The sequence below is a fragment of the Eubalaena glacialis genome, chromosome 12 (assembly GCF_028564815.1).
Source record: "Eubalaena glacialis isolate mEubGla1 chromosome 12, mEubGla1.1.hap2.+ XY, whole genome shotgun sequence".
Lineage (NCBI taxonomy): Eukaryota > Metazoa > Chordata > Mammalia > Artiodactyla > Balaenidae > Eubalaena > Eubalaena glacialis.
In genome coordinates, this window is record NC_083727.1 from 100,628,036 (window position 1) to 100,648,000 (window position 19,965).

At 39.0% G+C, this 19,965-nt stretch overlaps 1 long non-coding RNA gene across 1 annotated transcript in view; it reads right to left on the reverse strand.

Annotated features, from left to right (window-relative positions):
• Window positions 1-1,157: 1,157 nt before the first annotated feature.
• The window catches only part of LOC133102591 (uncharacterized), a 334,490-nt gene continuing 315,682 nt past the window's right edge, over window positions 1,158-19,965 (reverse strand). The window contains exon 5 of the long non-coding RNA XR_009703004.1: window positions 1,158-1,216. This is a non-coding gene — a long non-coding RNA (uncharacterized LOC133102591). The remainder of the gene's footprint in view (window positions 1,217-19,965) is intronic.

A 19,965-nucleotide genomic window follows, 5' to 3' on the forward strand; every position in this document is an offset into this window, starting at 1 on the left:
TCTCCCCCACAGTATTTTTTTTCACTACACAATGATACCTAGCTCTCTACATTTTCAATGTAGAGGTGATTAACAGTCCTGCTCATAATATGTACCTTTTTGAATAGCAGTAAGAGGGTGAGGCTAGAGTTAGGACAATATCTCCAAACAGGAATACCAATTGTACACACACTGCACTATCGTACTCTATTTCACTTGTTTCATGTAGCCTGAAATCACATTTATATTACATTCCCTAAGTGAAAAATGAATGAAAGCTTTGGGAACCAGCCAACAGGACTAGACCCACTTACAGATGTCTGATGATTTCTGAAGCAGAGACGATAGATGTCCCCCCCAGGAACCAGTCATTTAACAGGGCAGAAGAGAACCCTGATTCCCTATCAAACGGTTCACTATGGAAGTTCTCATTCAATTGAGATTTGAGCTCTTCACAGGCAAAAGTGAAGTAAGATGAATGATTGCCCTCCCTCAACATGGGAAAATTATATTCTCTTCTTCACTGTTTGGATTCAGGGTATGACTTTATAGCGGCTATTTCTCATACAAGTCAAATCCCATTTCAAAATATGCCATTACAACAGAAATCTCTGTACAACAAAAATATTTTTCCAGCCTGCAATCCCTAAATTTTTAATCATTTCTATAAAAAGCTCCAATTACTATGCCAATAATATGTGTACTCCTTTAGGGAAGGCTAAGGTAGAGTCTGAACATTTTATATTATTGTGCGTTCATTCACAGTATGCAGTCTGTGTATTATCTTTAAAGAAATATTGGTTACACATTTTTCATTTATCCACATTTAATGCAGCCATTAGCAGTAGTACCATCCATGAATATGAAATGCATGAATATGAATCATTTTTTCAACATAAACTTAATGATTATTGTTTATACTCCATTTTAATAATACTTTGTCTGAAATAATGAAATTGCCAACTACTGCTCCCATTTTGGGGCTGAGAACATATGGGCAGTTAGATTCCACTCTATCATGTGGAAACCCATCCACAGGGTGATTTCGTTCTTGTCCTTGTTTGTGCCCTGGCTCCACAGCCTCTTAATCTCTGTCACTGTCACTTGAAGAGCATTTTGGTTGGTCATCTAAGGGACAGTAATTCATCTTTTAGGTCTTCATACCTGTCCCTGTTTCTCAGGTTTTGTCGTCACACTGTAGCTCTTGGAAGGGCATTGTTTTGGAAGCCATTTTTTTCTGCAATAATAAATGAGTCCTTTTTATCACTGAAGAAAGCACACATTAGAAGCCTGCACCTGGGTCCCATTTTGGACTGTGTGAGAGCTGTTTCCTCTGTGAGAGATTTCATGCAACACCTACAAGCTCTGTTCTTCTCCTTCTACATTGGTAAGGTAGCCTTTGTGTCAGTTCAAAGTCTAACTCTCTTGTCCTTCACACCGTGGCTAGTTTCCTTTACAATACCCAACTCAATATTTTAATTTTTGCTTTTATATCTCTGATTCACTCTTAGTAATTCTCAAACATATTTTCACTTACGCAAAAGAGCAGATAAACCCCACAGATGTGAGAAATTGACATAAAATATAGCTCTATAACCCTGAAGTTTATTGGGCACACTCTTTCTTTTCCTAATTGATATTTTATACTATTGTGATCATTCGATGCTAAGTATTTCATAGGTTACATCATAATTTCTTTTTTATTCATTATTTATTTAGAAATGTGTTTATACTCCTATTTTATATTATATATTTTTGTTTTTGTTTTCTAACTGAGATGCTTTGTGATCAGTGATAATTGATTGTTTGAAACTCATTTCTTGAAATGCACTGAAACTTGCTTTATGGAGTGTTCATGGTCAGTTTTCATAAGTGATTCATGCACTCTTGAGGAAAACGTTTTCCTCTAATTTTTGGATGCATTAATAATTTGGCTCATGCAAAAATCCTTAACAAAATTTGAGCAAACCAAATTTAACATTAAAAGGATCCCAGAGCAGGGTTTAATACAGGGATGCAGGATGGTCCAACATCTGCAGATCAATCAATGTGATATACCACATTAACCAAGTGAAGGATAAAACTCACATGATCATCTCAATAGATGTAGAAAAATCATTTGACAAAATTCAATGTCTATTTATGATAAAAAAAAAAACTTCCAACAAAGTGGGTAGAGAGGGAAATTACCTCAACATAATAAAGGCCATATATGACAAGCCTACAGTTAACATGATATTCAAAAGATCATGAAAAAGACAAGTATGTTCCCTCTTGCCACTTTTATTCAACATAGTATTGAAAGCACTAGCCAGAGCAATTAGGCAAAAACAAGAAGAAAAAGGCATCCAAATTGGAAAGGAAGAAGTAAAACTGTCACTACTTGCAGATGACGTATTACACATAGAAGACCCCAAAGACTCTGTCAAAAACTGTTAGAACTAATAAATGAATTCATTAAAGTTGCAGGATGCAAAATCAATATACAAAAATTAGTTGTGTTCCTATACACTGATAACAAACTACCAGAAAGAGAAATTAAGAAAACAATCCCATTTACAATTGCATCAAAAAGAATAAAATACCTAAGAATAAATTTAATCAAGGAGGTGAAAGACTTGTACACCAAAAGCAATAAGACATTGCTGAAAGAAACTGAAGAAGACACAAATAAACAAAGATATTCCATGCTCTTTGATTGGGAGAATTAATATTGTTCAAACATCCAAACTACCCAAAGCAATCTAAACATTCAATGTAATCCCTATCAAAATTCCATTGGCATTTTTCACAGAAATAGAAAAACCAATCCTAAAATTTGTTTGGAGCCAAAAAAGACCCCAAATAGCCAAAGCAATCTTGAGAAAGAAGAATAAAGCTGGAGGCATCACATTCCCTGATTTCAAACCATGTTACAGAGCTACAGTATTCAAGACAGTGTGGTATTGGCATAAAAATGGATACATAGATCAGTGGAACAGAATACAGAGCCTAGAAATAAATCCACCCATATATGGTCAATTCATTTACAACAAAGTTGCCCAGAATATACAACGAGAAAAGGACAGTCTTTTCAACAAATGGTGTCGGAAAAACTGGACAGTCACATGCAAAAAATGAAACTGGAACACTATCTTACACCATTCACAAAAATTAACTCAAAATGGATTAAAGACCTGGAACCATAAAACTCCTAGAAGAAAACATAGGTGGTAAGCTCCTTGACATTGGTCTTGGCAATAGTTTTGTTGGATCTGACTCCAAAAGCAAAGGTAAAGCAAAGATTTAAAAGTGGCACTGCACCAAATTAGAAAGTTTCTGCACAGAAAAGGAAATCATTAACAAAATGAAAAGACAACCTAGTGAATGGGAGAAAATATTTGCAAAGCATATATCTGATAAGAGGTTAATATCCAAAATATATTTTTAAAAATTCATACAACTCAATAACAAATAAAACAAACAATCCAACTGAAAGATGGGAAGAGGATCTGAATAGACATTTTTCTAAAGAAGACCTACAGATGGCCAACAGGTACATGAAAAGATGCTCAACATCACTAATCATCAGGGAAATGCACATCAAAACCACATGAGATATCACCTTGCATGTGTTAGAATGGTTATTATCAAAAAGACAAGAAATAGCAAGCATTGTCAAGGATGTGGAGAAAGGGAACTTTTGTACACTGTCGGTGGGAATGTAAATTGGTGCAACCATTATGGAAAACAGTATGAAGGTTCCTCAAAAATTAAGACTAGAACTACCATATGATCCAGTAATTCCACTCCGGACATTTACCCAAGAGCAAACGAGACAGTAACTGGAAAAGACATATGTACCCCAATGTTCACTGCAGCACTATCTTCAATAGCCAAGACATGGAAACAACATACATGTCTATCAACAGATGAATAAAGAAGAAGGGATGTACACACACGCGCACACACACGCACGCGCACACACACAATGGAATACTATTAATTGATTAAAAAAGAAGGGAATCTTGCCATCTTTGACAGCATACATGGACCTTGAGGGCATGATGTTAAGTGAAATAAGTCAGTGAAAGACAAATACTGTATGATCTCACTTATATGTAAATCTAGAAAGAAATAAAACCAAGTTCATAGATACAGAGAACAGATGGATGGCTGCTGCCAGAGGTGAGGGCTAGGGGGTTGGAGAAATGGTTGAAAGGAGTTGAAGGGTAAAAACTTTCAGTTATAAAATTGGTAAGTCATGGGGATGCAATGTACAGTATGTATTACATATCTGAAGTTGCTTAGAGAGTAATCTTAAAAGTTCTCATATCAAATGAGCAAGAATGGATTTGAGATTCAGTAAATAAAGGTCATTTGGGAATTTAAAAAAAAGTTCTCATGACAAGAAAAAAAATTGTGGCTATGCATGGTGACAAATGTTAACTAGACTTATTATGGTGGTCATTTCTCAATATATACAAATATTGAATCATTATGTTGTACCCCTGAAATGAATACAGTGTTATATGTTAAATATACCTCAATTTTTAAAAAAAATTTAAGGGAATGCCCTGGCAGGCCAGTGGTTAGGACTTGGCACTTTCACTGCTGTGGTCCTGGGTTCAACTCCTGGTCGGGGGACTAAAATCCCACAAGCCGCTGGTGCAGCCAAAAAGAAAAAATTTAAATAATAAAATTTTAAAATAAATATGTTTACAAGGAAAAAAGACTTAATGGTTTCCTGATGCTCTCCAAATTTAGATCAAAGTCCACTTTGCTGAGGAAAAGTACCTTTACTTTCTTTTCCTCATTATTTGAAAAACTCTGCTATAGATAATAAAGCTACCTGCACCGAATATTTTTAACAAATTAATTTGTCATATTCACATTTTTTTCTGAAATAAAGGTGTTATGTGGTGCTTAGCGTAATTGAGTCAACTGGGGAATTGGTGAGTAGATGCATATTCTTGTTCAATTTAAAAGAAAAAGCAAAATTTATTGAAAGTATTTCTAAACCATAACAAATTTCAGATTATAATTTTAACTGAAATGGTACTTATTTGTTCAAGAAAAATTTACTGTGCATTTGCTTTGGGTCAAGAATCACATTAGACAAAAAGCTGTCAACAAGATGGGCAGAGTTGTTATCACAGAATGGTCTGTGACCATTCTCACAGACACAGGAGTCTCAAGCATGTTCAGTATTACATCTCTCTCCAGCTACTATACTATTTCTCTGCTTCCTTTGAAAGCATCAGTTCTTGAAGAAGTTGTTCATATGGTCACTAAAATATCTGTTCCCATCCCCTGTTGAACCTACTCCAATGAACCTTTTACCTGCTATTTCAACAATGTTAGGAACACCAGCGACCTTCCCACTGCTAGATGCACTGGTCATCCCCAGATGACCTTACCTCACTTATTAGCATTTCACACTGTTAATCCTTCCCATCTTCTTAAAACACTCATTTACTCGGCTTCTGATCACCACCCTCTTTTGGTTTTCCTCCCTGGCTCGTGCTTCCTCATCTTCTCAACCTTTAACTGTTGAAATTACCCAGAGGTGAGTCATCAAACTTTATGTCTTTTCACCCTCCAGATGGCTTTAAATACCATCTACATGTTGATAATTCCCCTATTTACATCTCCATCCGGGACGTTTTCCTTGAGTTCCAGAATTTTATATAAACTTTCCAACTCAAACTCTTCATTTGGGTGTCTAGTAGATATCTCAATGTGTTCAAAGTCTACATTCCTCCTGGACATAGCCCCTCCCCTATGCTCTTCTATAGCCTTCTCAATCTCAGGAAAGCGAACCTTCATCTTTTCAGATACTCAGGCCAGACACTGAATTCACTGTGTACTGTTTGCTTCTCCACACTCTATAGTCAACCTTTCACCAAATGCTGCTGGCTAAGACTCCCTAATGTATCCAGAATTTGACCACTTACTACCTTTCCTGATACTATCCGATCCAAACCCCCAGCTTCTTCTGATCTGGATTCTTTTAATCACTGTCAAACTCATCTCCCTGTCTAGGCTTGACCTACTACAGTCAACAGAGCAGAAACAGTCTGCTCAACTAACATCCCTCTGTGGCTTTAGTATCTTAGCGTAAAGCCAAAGTCTTTCAGTAGCAAGGCTCAGCTTCACCTGTCCCTGTGCTCAGCGGCCTGTCCCCAGTGCTAGCTTAGGATCCATGAAAACCCTCCACGCCCTCTTCCAGGAGGCGGCCCAGGGAGCCTCAACAGCTGCAGTTTCAGCTTCTGGCAGCAGATTACCCAGAACTTTTGCATGGTGACCTGATTGCTTAGGGACTTCCCTTCTCTGACTGTCCCAACAGCACCAAAAGGAGCTGGGTGCCGCCCTTCTGCCGAGTCGGCTGAGCTGGACTCAGTCCCCAGTCTGTGACCACCAAGCATACCTCAAACATATGGGCACCAGGAGGCTGGGTCCTGGAATCCCGGGTCTGGTGTCCTTAGACTGGAGTGAAACACCTCGGAGGTTTGAGGAAGGGAGTTCCCTGGCCCATCAGCCTGTGAGGAGGGCTGGTCCTGGAGTCCACTGGACTCACCAAGTCTCCCATTTCCCAGCTCTGGGAGCCCAGAACCGCACACCCAGGAGCAGCCTGTGCATCCTGGCGCCACCTCGCGGCTGTTCCTGAGACTGCACCTTCAGACCTGGCCAAAACCTACAGCCTGCCCCTTCCTCCTTCACTCTGTCCATCCCCGTGGTAACCGCAAAAACTAAAATGACATTGCTTGTCCCCCCCCCCAAAAAAAAGTCCAAAAAATCTCTGACTTCAACTCTTTCTGCCTTTTTCCTTGTTCACTCTGCTGTAGCCACACTGGGCTGATTACTGTTCCTAGAACGTGTTAAGAATATGTAATACATATTACCTCAAGGAATTTATACTTGCTGCTCCTTCTGACTGGGCCACTTTCCCCCTTATCCTCAGGGCCAACACCTCATTTACTTACAGATTCTCTTTAAAAACATCTAATGTGTGAGGACTGCCATGGTCCTCAACTTAAAGAGCCACCTCTACTAATTCCTTGGCTCTCATCTCCCTAATCCTGTTTCCTGTTTTCTCATGCTACTTATAACCATAGGAAGTACTATGTACTTACCAGTTCACTTTCTTCTTGTCTGCCCTCCACCCCCATGACACTAGAATAAACTTCCCAAGAGTTGAAATTATGTCTGTTGTGTTCATTACTGTACCCCCAGTGCCTGGAACAGGGGTTGGAAAATACTAGGTACTCAGTAAATATTTGAGTGACTGACTGAGTTTACAAAAGGGCATTATAAGATGCTATGGGGAGGGACCTTCAAGATGGCAGAGGAGTAAGACATGGAAATCAACTTCCTCCCCACAAATACATCTACATGTGGAAAAACTCCTACAGAGCACCTACTGAACGCTGGCAGAAGACCTCAGACTTCCCAAAGAGTAAAAAATCCCCATGTACCTGGGTAGGGAAAAAGAAAAAAGAAAAAACAGAGACAAAAGAATAGGGACGAGACCTGCACCTCTGGGAGGGAGCTGTGGAGGAGGAAAAGTTTCCACACACTAGGAAGCCCCTTCACTGGTGGAGACAGGGGGTGGGCAGGAGGGAAGCTTCGGAGCCACGGAGGAGAGAGCAGTAATGGGGTGCAGAGGGAAAAGAAGAGAGAGTCCCACACAGAGGACCAGTGCTGACCAGCACTCACCAGCCTGAGACGCTTGTCTGCTCACTGGCTGGGGCAGGTGGGGGCTGGGAGCTGAGGCTCGGGCTTTGGAGGTCAGATACCAGGGAGAAGACTGGGGTTGGCTGTGTGAGCACAGCCTGAAGGGGGCTAGTGCGCCACAGCTAGCCGGGAGGGAGCCCGGGAAAAAGTCTGGACCTGCCTAAGAGGCAAGAGACCATTGTTTTGGGGTGCGAGAGGAGAGGGGATTCCTTCCCCATGTGCCCACAGAAGCAGAGCACCGCCTAAGTGAGCTCCAGAGATGGGCGAGAGCTGCAGCTTTCAGCTTGGATCCCAGAGATGGGCATGAAATGCTAAAGCTGCTGCCATTGCCACCAAGAAGCCTGCGTGCAAGCGCAGGTCACTATCCAAACCCCCCACCCCGGGGCCTGTGCAGCCCGCCACTGCCAAGGTCCCGTGATCCAGGGACAACTTCCCCGGGAGAACACACGGCACGCCTCAGGCTGGTGCAACGTCACGCCGGCCTCTGCTCGGCTCCGCAGGCTCGGCCCGCATTCCAATTATGACTACCCTCCCCCTCCCTCCCCTCAGCCTGAGTGAGCAAGAGCCCCCTAATCGGCCGCTGCTTTAATCCCCTCTTGTCTGGGTGGGAACAGATGCCTGAGGGTGACGTACATGCAGAGGTAGAGCCAAAACCAAAGCTGAACCCCAGGAGCTGTGCAAACAAAGAAGAGAAAGGGAAATTTCTCCCAGCAGCCTCAGGAGCAGCAGATTAAATCCCCACAATCAACTTGATGTACCGTGCAGCTGTGGAATACCTGAAAGGACAACAAATTGTCCAAAAATTGAGGTGGTGGACGTTGGGAGCAACTGTAGACTTGGGATTTGCTGTCTGCGACTGACTTGTTTCTGATTTTTATGTTTATCTTAGTTCTGTTTTTAGTGCTTGTTATAATGGGTGGATTCGTTTATTGGTTTGGTTGCTCTCATCTTTTTAAAATTTTATTTAATTTATTTTTTTATGTTTTATTTTTTTATTTTAATAATCTTTTTATTTTTTTAGGTGTTGTTTAATTTTTTATTTTTTTAATTTCTTTTTTTTCTCCCTTTTCTTCTGAGCCTTGTGGCTGACAGGGTCTTGGTGGTCTGGACTGGTGTCAAGCCTGAGCCTCCCAGGTGGGAGAGCTGAGTTCAGGACATTGGACCACCTGAGACCTCCCAGCCCCACATAATATCAATAGTCAAGAGCTCCCCACAGATTTCCGTCTCAATGCTAAGACCCAGCTTCACTCAATGACCAGCAAGTTCCAGTGCTGGACACCCGATGCCAAACAACTAGCAAGACAGGAACACAACACCACCCATTAGCAGAGAGGCTGCCTAAAATCATACTAAGTTCACAGACACCCTAAAACACACCACTGGATGTGGCCCTGCCCACCGGAAAGACAAGTTCCAGCCTCATCCAGCAGAACACAGGCACCAGTCCCCTCCACCGGTCCCTCCCACCACCCATTAGCAGAGAGGCTGCCTAAAATCATACTAAGTTCACAGACACCCTAAAACACACCACTGGATGTGGCCCTGCCACCAGAAAGACTGGTTCCAGCCTCATCCACCAGAACACAGGCACCAGTCCCCTCCACCAGGAAGCCTACACAAGCCACTGAACCAACCTCACTCATGGGGGGCAGACACCAAAAACAATGGGAACTACAAACCTGCAGCCTGTGAAAAGGAGACCCCAAACACAGTAAGTTGAACAAATTAGAAGACAGAGAAAAATGCAGCAGATGAAGGAGCAAGGCAAAAACCCACCAGACCAAACAAATGAAGAGGAAATAGGCAGTAACCTGAAAAAGAATCCAGAGTAATGATAGTAAAAATGATCCAAAATCTTGGAAACAGAATGGAGAAAATACAAGAAACGTTTAACAAGGACCTAGAAGAACTAAAGAGCAAACAAACAATCATGAACAACACAATAAATGAAATTAAAAATTCTCTAGAAGGAATTAATAGCGGAATAACTGAGGCAGAAGAACGGATAAGTGACCTGGAAGATAAAATAGTGGAAATAACTACTGCAGACCAGAACAAAGGAAAAAGAATGAAAAGAATTGAGGACAGTCTCAGAGAACTATGGGACAACCCTAAACACACCAACATTCAAATTATAGGGGTCCCAGAAGAAGAAAAGAAAAAGAAAGGGTCTGAGAAAATATTTGAAGAAATTATACTTGAAAACATCCCTGACATGGGAAAGGAAATAGTCAATGAAGTCCAGGAAGTGCAAAGAGTCCTATACAGGACAAATCCAAGGAGAAACATGCCAAGACACATATTAATAAAACTATGAAAAATTAAAGACAAAAAAAATATTAAAAGCAGCAAGGGAACAGCAACAAATACCACACAAGGGAATACCCATAAGGTTAACAGTTGATCTTTCAGCAGAAACTCTGCAAGCCAGAAGGGAGTGGCAGGACATATTTAACGTGATGAAAGGGAAAAACATACAACAAAGATTACTTTACCCAGAAAGGATCTCATTCAGATTCGACAGAGAAATTAAAACTTTTACAGACAAGCAAAATTTAAGAGAATTCAGCATCATCAAACCAGCTTTACAACAATTGCTAAGGGAACTTCTCTAGGCAGGAAACACAAGAGAAGGAAAAGACCTACAATAACAAACTCAAAACAATTAAGAAAATGGTAATAGGAACATACATATCGATAACTACCTTAAATGTAAATGGATTAAATGCTCCAACCAAACGACAGAGACTGGCTGAATAGATACAAAAATAAGACGTGTACATATGCTGTCTACAAGAGACGCACTTCAGACCTAGGGACACATACAGACTGAAAGTGAGGTGATGAAAAAAGGTTTTCCATGCAAATGGAAATCAAAAGAAAGCTGAAGTAGCAATTCTCATATCAGACAAAATAGACTTTCAAATAAAGACTATTACAAGAGACAAAGAAGGAACTACATAAGGACCAAGGGATCGATCCAAGAAGAAGGTATAACAATTGCAAATATTTATGCACCCAACATAGGAGCACCTCAATACATAAGGCAAATGCTAACAGCCATAAAAGGGGAAATCAAGAGTAACACGATAATAGTAGAGGATTTTAACACCCCACTTTCACCAACGGACAGATCATCCAAAATGAAAATAAATAAGGAGACAGAAGTTTTAAATGACACATTAGTCCAGATAGACTTAATTGATATTTATAGGACATTCCATCCAAAAACAACAGAATACACTTTCTTCTCGAACATTCTCCAGGATAGATCATTTCTTGGGTCACAAATCAAGCCTTGTAAATTTAAGAAAATTGAAATAATATCAAGTATCTTTTCTGACCACAATGTTATAAGACTAGATATCAATTACAGGAAGAAATCTGTAAAAAATACAAACATATGGAGGCTAAAAAATATGCTACTAAATAACCAAGAGATCACTGAAGAAAACAAAGAGGAAATCAAAAAATACCTATAAACAAATGACAATGAAAACATGACAGTAAAAACCTATGGGATGCAGCAAAAGCTGTCCAAAGAGGGAAGTTTATAGCAATACAATCCTACTTCAAGAAACAAGAAACACCTCAAATAAACAACCTAACCATACACTTAAAGCATTTAGAGAAATAAGAACAAAAAAACCCCAAAGTTAGCTGAAGGAAAGAAATCATAAAGATCAGATCAGAAATAAATGAAAAAGAAATGAAGAAAACGATAACAAAGAACAATAAAACTAAAAGCTGGTTCCTTGAGAAGATAAACAAAATTGATAAACCAATAGTCAGACTTATCAGGAACAAAAGGGAGAAGACTCAAATCAACAGAAATAGAAATGAAAAAGGAGAAGTAACAACTGACACTGCAGAAATACAAAGGATGATAAGAGATTACTACAAGCAACTATATGCCAATAAAATGGACAACCTGGAAGAAATGGACACATTCTTATAAAAGCACAACCTTCCAAGTCTGAACAAGGAAGAAATAGAAAATATAAACAGACCAATCACAGGCACTGAAATTGAAACTGTGATTAAAAATCTTCCAACAAACAAAAGCCCACGATCAGACAGCTTCACAGGAAAATTCTATCAAACATTTAGAAAAGAGCTAACACCTATCCTTCTCAAACTCTTCCAAAATATAGCAGAGGGAGGAACACTCCCAAACTCATTCTACGAGGCCATCATCACCCTGATACCAAAACCAGACAAAGATGTCACAAAGAAAGACAACTACAGGCCAATATCACTGATGAACATAGATGCAAAAATCCTCAACAAAATACTAGCAAACAGAATCCAACAGCACATTAAAAGGATCACACACCATGATCAAGTGGGGTTTATGCCAGGAATGCAAGGATTATTCAATATATGAAAATCAATCAATATAATACACCATATTAACAAACTGAAGGATAAAAAACATATGATAATCTCAATAGATGCAGAAAAAGCTTTCAACAAAATTCAACACCAATTTATGATAAAAACTCTCCAGAAAATAGGCATAGAGGGAACCTACCTCAACATAATAAAAGCCATATATGCCAAACCCACAACCAACATCGTTCTTAATGGTGAAAAACTGAAAGCATTTCCTCTAAGATCAGGAACAAGACAAGGTTGCCTATTCTCACCACTATTATTCAACATAGCTTTGGAAGTTTTAGCCTCGGCAATCAGAGAAGAAGTAGAAATAAAAGAATCCTAATCAGAAAAGGAGAAGTAAAACTGTCACTGTTTGTAGATGACAAGATACTATATATACAGAATCCCAAATATGCTACCAGAAAACTACTAGAGCTAATCAATGAATTTGGTAAAGTAGCAGGATACAAAATTAATGCACAGAAATCTCTTGCATTTCTATACACTAATGATGAAAACCCTGAAAGAGAAATTAAGGAAACACTCTCATTTACCATTGCAACAAAAAGAGTAAAATACCTAGGAATAAACCTACCTGAGGAGACAAAAGACCTGTAGGCAGAAAATTATAAGACACTGATAAAAGAAATTAAAGATGATACAAAGAGATGGAGAGATATACCATGTTCTTAGATTGGAAGAATCAACATTGTGAAAATGACTATAGTACCCAAAGCAATCTACAGATTCAATGCAATCCCTATCAAACTACCAATAGCATTTTTCACAGAACTAGGACAAAAAATTTCACAATTTGTAGGAAACACAAAAGACCCCAAATAGTCAAAGCAATCTTGAGAAAGAAAAATGGAGCTGGAGGAATCAGGCTCCCAGACTTCAGACTATACTACAAAACTACAGTAATGAAGACAGTAAGGTACTGACACAAAAACAGAAATATGGATCAATGGAACAGGATTGAAAGCCCAGAGATAAACCCATGCACATTTGGTCACCTTATATTTGATAAGGGAGGAAGAATATAAAATGGAGAAAAGACAGCCTCTTCAATAATTGGTGCTGGGAAAACTGGACAGCTACATGTAAAAGAATGAAATTAGAACACTCCCTAACACAATACACAAAAATAAACTCAAAATGGATTAAAGACCTAAATGTAAGACCAGACACTATAAAACTCTTAGAGGAAAACATAGGCAGAACACTCTATGACATAAATCACAGCAAGATCCTTTTTGACCCACCTCCTAGAAAAATGGAAATAAAAACAAAAATAAACTAATGGGACCTAATGAAACTTAAAAGCTTTTGCACAGCAAAGGAAACCATAAAGAAGATGAAAAGACAACCCTCAGAATGGGAGAAAATATTTGCAAACAACGCAAGTGACAAAGGATTAATCTCCAAAATTTATAAGCAGCTCCTGCAGCTCAATATCAAAAAAACGAACAACCCAATCCAAAAATGGGCAGAAGACCTACAAAGCCATTTCTCCAAAGAAGATATACAGATTGCCAATGAACACATGAAAGAATGCTCAACATCACTAATAATTAGAGAAATGCAAATTGAAACCACAATGAGGTATCACCTCACGCAGCATAGAATGGCCATCATCGAAAAATCTCCAAACAGTAAATGCTGGTGAGGGTGTGGAGAAAAGAGAACCCTCTTGCACTGTTGGTGGGAATGTAAAATGATACAGCCACTATGGAGATCAATATGGAAGTTCCTTAAAAAACTAAAAATAGAATTACCATATGACCCAGCAATCCCACTACTGGGCATATACCCTGAGAAAACCATAATTCAAAAAGAGTCATGTACCACAGTGTTCATTGCAGCACTATTTACAATAGCCAGGACATGGAAACAACCTAAGTGTCCATCGACAGATGAATGGATAAAGAAGATGTGGCACATATATACAATGGAATATTACTCAGCCATAAAAAGAAATATAATTGAGTTATTTGTAGTGAGGTGGATGGATCTAGAGTCTGTCATACAGAGTGAAGTAAGTCAGAAAGAGAGAAATAAATACTGTATGCTAACACATATATATGGAATCTAAAAAAAAGAATGGTCATTAACAATCTAGGGGCAGGATGGGAATAAAGATGCAGACCTACTATAGAATGGACTTGAGGACACAGGGAGGGGTAAGGGTAAGCTGGGATGAAGCGAGAGAGTGGCATGGACATATAAACACTACCAAACATAAAATAGATAGCTAGTGGGAAGCAGCCACGTAGCACAGGGAGATCAGCTTGGTGCTCTGTGACCACCAAGAGGGGTGGGATAGGGAGGGTGGGAGGGAGGGAGATGCAAAAGGGAAGAGATATGGGGACATATGTATATGTATAGCTGATTCAATTTGTTACAAAGCAGAAAATAACACACCATTGTAAAGCACTTACACTCCAATGAAGATGTTAAAAAAAAAATACAACATAAGATACAGAATGGAAAGAATTAGCATTCTTTGGAACTTAAAAAAAAAAAGATAAATAGAGTGACATCATGGAAATCTATTCTTTCCCAATGTAATAGAGGAAAGATTAGGCTCCTGTGCTTGACTGAGGTACTCTGCTCTTCCCTTTCATTTCTTGGCATAAGGATCAGAAACAAAGTAATTATTTATTTCAATTATTTTGCAACATTCTTTTTACATAATTTATATATTGCATGTATGTCAATCAACAGAATTAGGTCATAAACATTATGAATTTTTAACATATTTGATTTTAAAAATAAGTAAAGCAAGCTAATGTACATTAACAATAATTTTACTTCTGTTTTGAAATCAAGAAATCTAGTCTCCAAAAGAAAATCAGCAGAATGGCTCCATAAGGATGCTCTCCTCAATGCAAAATTCATAAACATTAAAAAAAAACTTTGCTCTTTCTTATTTTCAATTAAGTTATCTCAATACTTTGCCAAGATAAAAGATGACATGTGTTTTTCTCTTGTTTACAGGGACAAAGAAGACAACTCCATATCAGTTTTTTCCTCCAGAGAAAGTGTTTCCATCAAATAAGCTATGTTACCTTCAATCACAGTGACAGGATGAACACTACTGATTGCTAGCGGTTGAAAAAATGAGTCTCTGAGACATGACAAGGACTTGCTACTCTAAAGGACTTTTGATGCACACCTCAATGTAAGATCATTTCTCTTCCTCATCAGATTTGGATTCTGATTGCATGACCAATTAAAACTCAGCAGAAATCATCCAAAACATCTCAACACTCTTCTGTTTGCATTAATGGCAACAACAAAAACTAGAAAAGTTTTTCTTTCTTTGTTTAGACAGTAAAATATATATACATATATAATCAAATACAGTGTTTTCTGTTTTTACCAGTGTAAGGTAAAGGGAAATGAAATCTGAACCATTTTTAACCACTGTTGCAGAGATCAACATGAAAGACTACGGAGAAATAGAAATGTAATTGACTTTGATGTTTACATCCTGGCTCTGCTCTTCCCTACTGGGGTGACCTGAGGAAGCACTGAATATGTTCCAGCCTCAGGTTCCTAAATTATAAAATTACTTTTTTATTAATTAATTAATTTATTTTTGCCTGCATTGGGTCTTCATTGCTGTGCGTGGCTTTCTCTAGTTGTGGCGAGTGGGGGCTACTCTTCGTTGCGGTGCACAGGCTTCTCATTGTGGTGGCTTCTCTTGTTGTGGAGCACGGGCTCTAGGTGCACAGGCTTCAGTAGTTGTGGCTCACGGGCTCAGTAGTTGTGGCTTGTGGGCTCTAGAGTGCAGGCTCAGTAGTTGTGGCGCATGGGCTTAGTTGATCCTCAGCATGTGGGATGTTCCTGGACCAGGGCTCAAACCCGTGTCCCCTGCATTGGCAGGAGGATTCTTAACCATTACGCCACCAGGGAAGTCCTAGAATTATTTTTAAAACTTGAAATACCTAACTGATAGAACTGTGGTGAGGGTTAAGTAGATAAAGCACCTGGAAAGTAGGTTCTTATCAGTTACCTTTACCTGTAAAATGTGCTTATGGAGGGGAAAATATAAACACACACATACACACTCACACATATACATGTGTGTATTTATGTGTATAGATTTATGTATACTTATATTTATGTGTATGTGTTTGTGGATGTGTGTGTGTGTGTGTGTGTGTGTCCTCTCAGGAGGCATTTCACAAAGAAATGTTCAGTGAGTCATGATATAGTTAGTGAACACAAAATTGAAATACTCTGAACAAATCATTCTTTGGGGAAGGGATGCTCACCCTACTGAGAGGGACAAGATGGTCACCATAGTTGGAGAGAAATGACTTCAGTTCTGATAAAAAATAGAAAATATACTGGTGACAGTCAGCTCAGGGAAGAAGCTGGACTCCAAAATGATGGAGTGGGGTAAGGCAGAAAAGAAGAACTGCAGGCATTATTATCTGCAGCATAATGAAGCCTATATAAATCATAGTTGAGATGGCATTTTGTGATTGAGGATTATTTGAAGGTATTTCAACTGCCATGATCATTGACGTCTATCCAAACCAGGTATATAACAACGAATGTCTAAAAGGGGTTTTGGGCTTCCCTGGTGGCGCAGTGGTTAAGAATCCGCCTGCCAATGCAGGGAACATGGGTCTGAGCCCTGGTCTGGGAAGATCCCACATGCCGCGGAGCAACTAAGCCCGTGCGCCACAACTACTGAGCTTGCGAGCCACAACTATTGAAGCCTGTGTGCCTAGAGCCCGTGCTCCGCAACAAGAGAAGCCACTGCAATGAAAAGCCCGGGCACTGCAACGAAGAGCAGTCCCCGCTCACTGCAACTAGAGAAAAGCCTGCGTGCAGCAACGAAGACCCAATGCAGCCAAAAATAAATAAATAAATAACTCTATAAAAAATAAAGGATTGTTTAAAAATATAAACGGGATTTTAACTGGAGCCTTTATAAAGCAGCAAAAGCATGTATTAAAATGTCTGTGTAATAAGAACTATACACTGTTCACTATTGATATGATGATCTAAGAATAATTATGTAGAATAAACTGCAAAGCATATCAGTGGTGTTTTGATCTAAGCATCCCTTCTCTCCTCTCTAGGAACATATAAAGATACCTTCTTATGTCTAAAGTTCAAATGCACACAGGGGCCATACAGGTAAGTTAAGCATATAAATGGGATAAATATATGACAGTAGAAAGTGACACAATAAACTGGGAGTATTAGCACCACACAAAAGCATTCATACTCAAGTTTTGCAAAACCTGTGCTGGCCAAACTGCACATCTCTGAGTGGGATTTGCTAGAGGACCACCAATTGTTAGTCTGATATATCCAAACAGAGCTAGATTCTCCTTTTCAATTTAACTTCCTTCATCCCACCCTTTTCTTCCCACAGGCTGTCCTCTTGTGAAGGAGTCACCCCTTTTATCCAAGGCATTTGTTACTAATTTCAAAGCAGTCTGCTTCTGTTTGCAGCTAACAGAAGCTTACTATTATGTAGACTCTTTCCCTAATATCTGCAGTTATTTATTAATTGTGCCCAATTTCTCTCTCTTTATGCAGTCTTTTTCTGAAGACACTTTATTGGCTGTCTTTGTGTGTCCTTCTGACTTCTCCAGATCCAGCAACACCAGAGCCATTGTATTTAAAAGAGAAACAGAGAACTTTTCTAATTTGGTCGCAGCTACATCCCATACCAGTCCCTTCACCCACACCCTTTGCACAACACTGTTCATCATGCAATGCTTCCCTTTGGTTTAACAGTATTATGTATTCTTGCTGACCACTGTGGATCAAAGTTGCAATAGCAGATATAAGCCTGAGTCTTCCAGGTTAACTTCTGGCTTTCAGAGGCAGCTAACTATAAACAATCAAATTAGCTTCTAAGAGAAGGAACTAGATCTGACATATTTTTATAAAAGTCTGGTCCTCCTAAGGGAGCGGACCAGTCTCCAGACAAATCAAGCAACAGAGTGCCCAAGCTCCCTTGCTAATATCTACAGTCCTACATAAAAGCTAAATATTTTCCCAGACAGATGGGAAAGAGATAACTTTATTTGACTATGGAAGACCTTGACATAAAAGCATGGCAGGGTTTGTAAGACAATTGGGAAATACTGTTGTGAGGTATTGTAGGATTTTAAAAAGTAACCTTCTGGTTCAGAGTATCCACTGTTTATGGACCTCACGCTTATTTTACTAAAACACCCTTTCTTTCAAGATACGGAATTATCAGGTCACAGGGCTATCAAGAGATGAGATTTCTCTCAGTCTCTGAGTGGGATGGAGAAGAGCATCAAGTAAGACCTCCACAAAGTAATCAACCAGTCTATCTGTGCCATGAGCATTTCTAATGCCAGTCAGTCCACAAGACATGTCTTGGGAGTTATTTCACTCAGATTAAAATAGTTCCTTTTCTAATTCAATAAGCAAAAGAGTTCAAGTAATTCTCTCATAAACTGACACCAATTTCCATGCAATTAGTAATACTATGAGGCCAGAAGAAATAGTAACCCTGGGGAACAAAACAACTTAATGATGTCTTGTCTAAATGCTGTTTAGAGTTTTTGCTGTTGAACTAACATACAGAGACCAAGTAAGAACCAAGGCTAATATTTCAAATACAATCTGAGTAATTTTTTTCATCTTTTTTAGTGTGTCAATATTTTTAGTGTTATGTGAAGATAAACGAAGTTGAAACCTACTCAAATTGACAAAAACTTTTTCAAAAGTTTTACATTTTTCTCAAAAGGGGTGCAATTCAAATGTATATTTCTTCATCTTGGCATAATCACGATAGGCTTATACACACACAGATTAAACAGAAAATGAAAATCTACATTTAGATGGAAACAGCCCCCAAAGTCACAGATAGTTATAACACAGCTTTGTCTAGTTTTCATTAGAACTGAAGCTATTTCAACCTCACAGTTTCTAACACTGTTGTAACTTGCTCCAGGGGATCTTATCATGGAGCCTGCCATCCTAAAACAGCTTACTCTTAGTTTTTCAGAGTTTCTTTTTGAGAGGTGCCTGGTTTGTTCAGATAGTATTTGCTTTAGACAATACTAAATAGCAATATAGTTGTTCACTCATTCATTCATTCATTCATACATACTTTCTATCAACTTTTTTGAGCCCTCACTAAGTGCCAGGCATAGTGCTGGGGATACCAATAGAAAAAGACAAAGAACCTGCCTCATAGAGTTAAAAACCTCTTCTTCCTCATTTTTTTTCACACCATATCTTGAAAAAGAAGTAGTTTTTTTCTTTCCCTTCTTTGTTCCCTTCTTTCCTTTTCCCTTTCCATCATCTTTCTCTCTTTCATTTATTAATTCATTTTTTTTCACTCAACAAGTGTTAGTCATTATGCTGTACATCTTAAAGTTATACAGTGCCGCATGTCAATTATATCTCAATAAAATTGGAAGAAAAAAACAAAACAAACAACAAATATTAAGAGCCTGTGATGTGTCACACACTGTCCTAGGCACTGGGTCACCTGCAACATAAAATCAAGTCCCAGATTTCATGGAGCTTTCAGGTCAGGGGGAGACTGTAAATATACAAGTGTTGGCTAACGTAAGTATATACTAGATTCTCACTATAACAGAGTAAGCACAGAGCTGTGTTAGAGGAGAATGAGGGCTCTAATTTGAGTACGGTGAGGGTCTATCTGATGAGATATTTAGGCTAAGATTTGAAGAAAGAGACAGAGCCAGCCTTAGAGAGGAATTAGGAATAAGTAGTCAAGCTTTCCAGGCAGAAGAAAAGGCAGCGACAAAGGCATTGAGGGAGAAAAGAATTTGGCATGTTTAAGAACCTGAAAGGGGAGAAGGATTGAAGCATAGTGGCCCGCCCACATTCTCAGATGGAGGCAAAGGC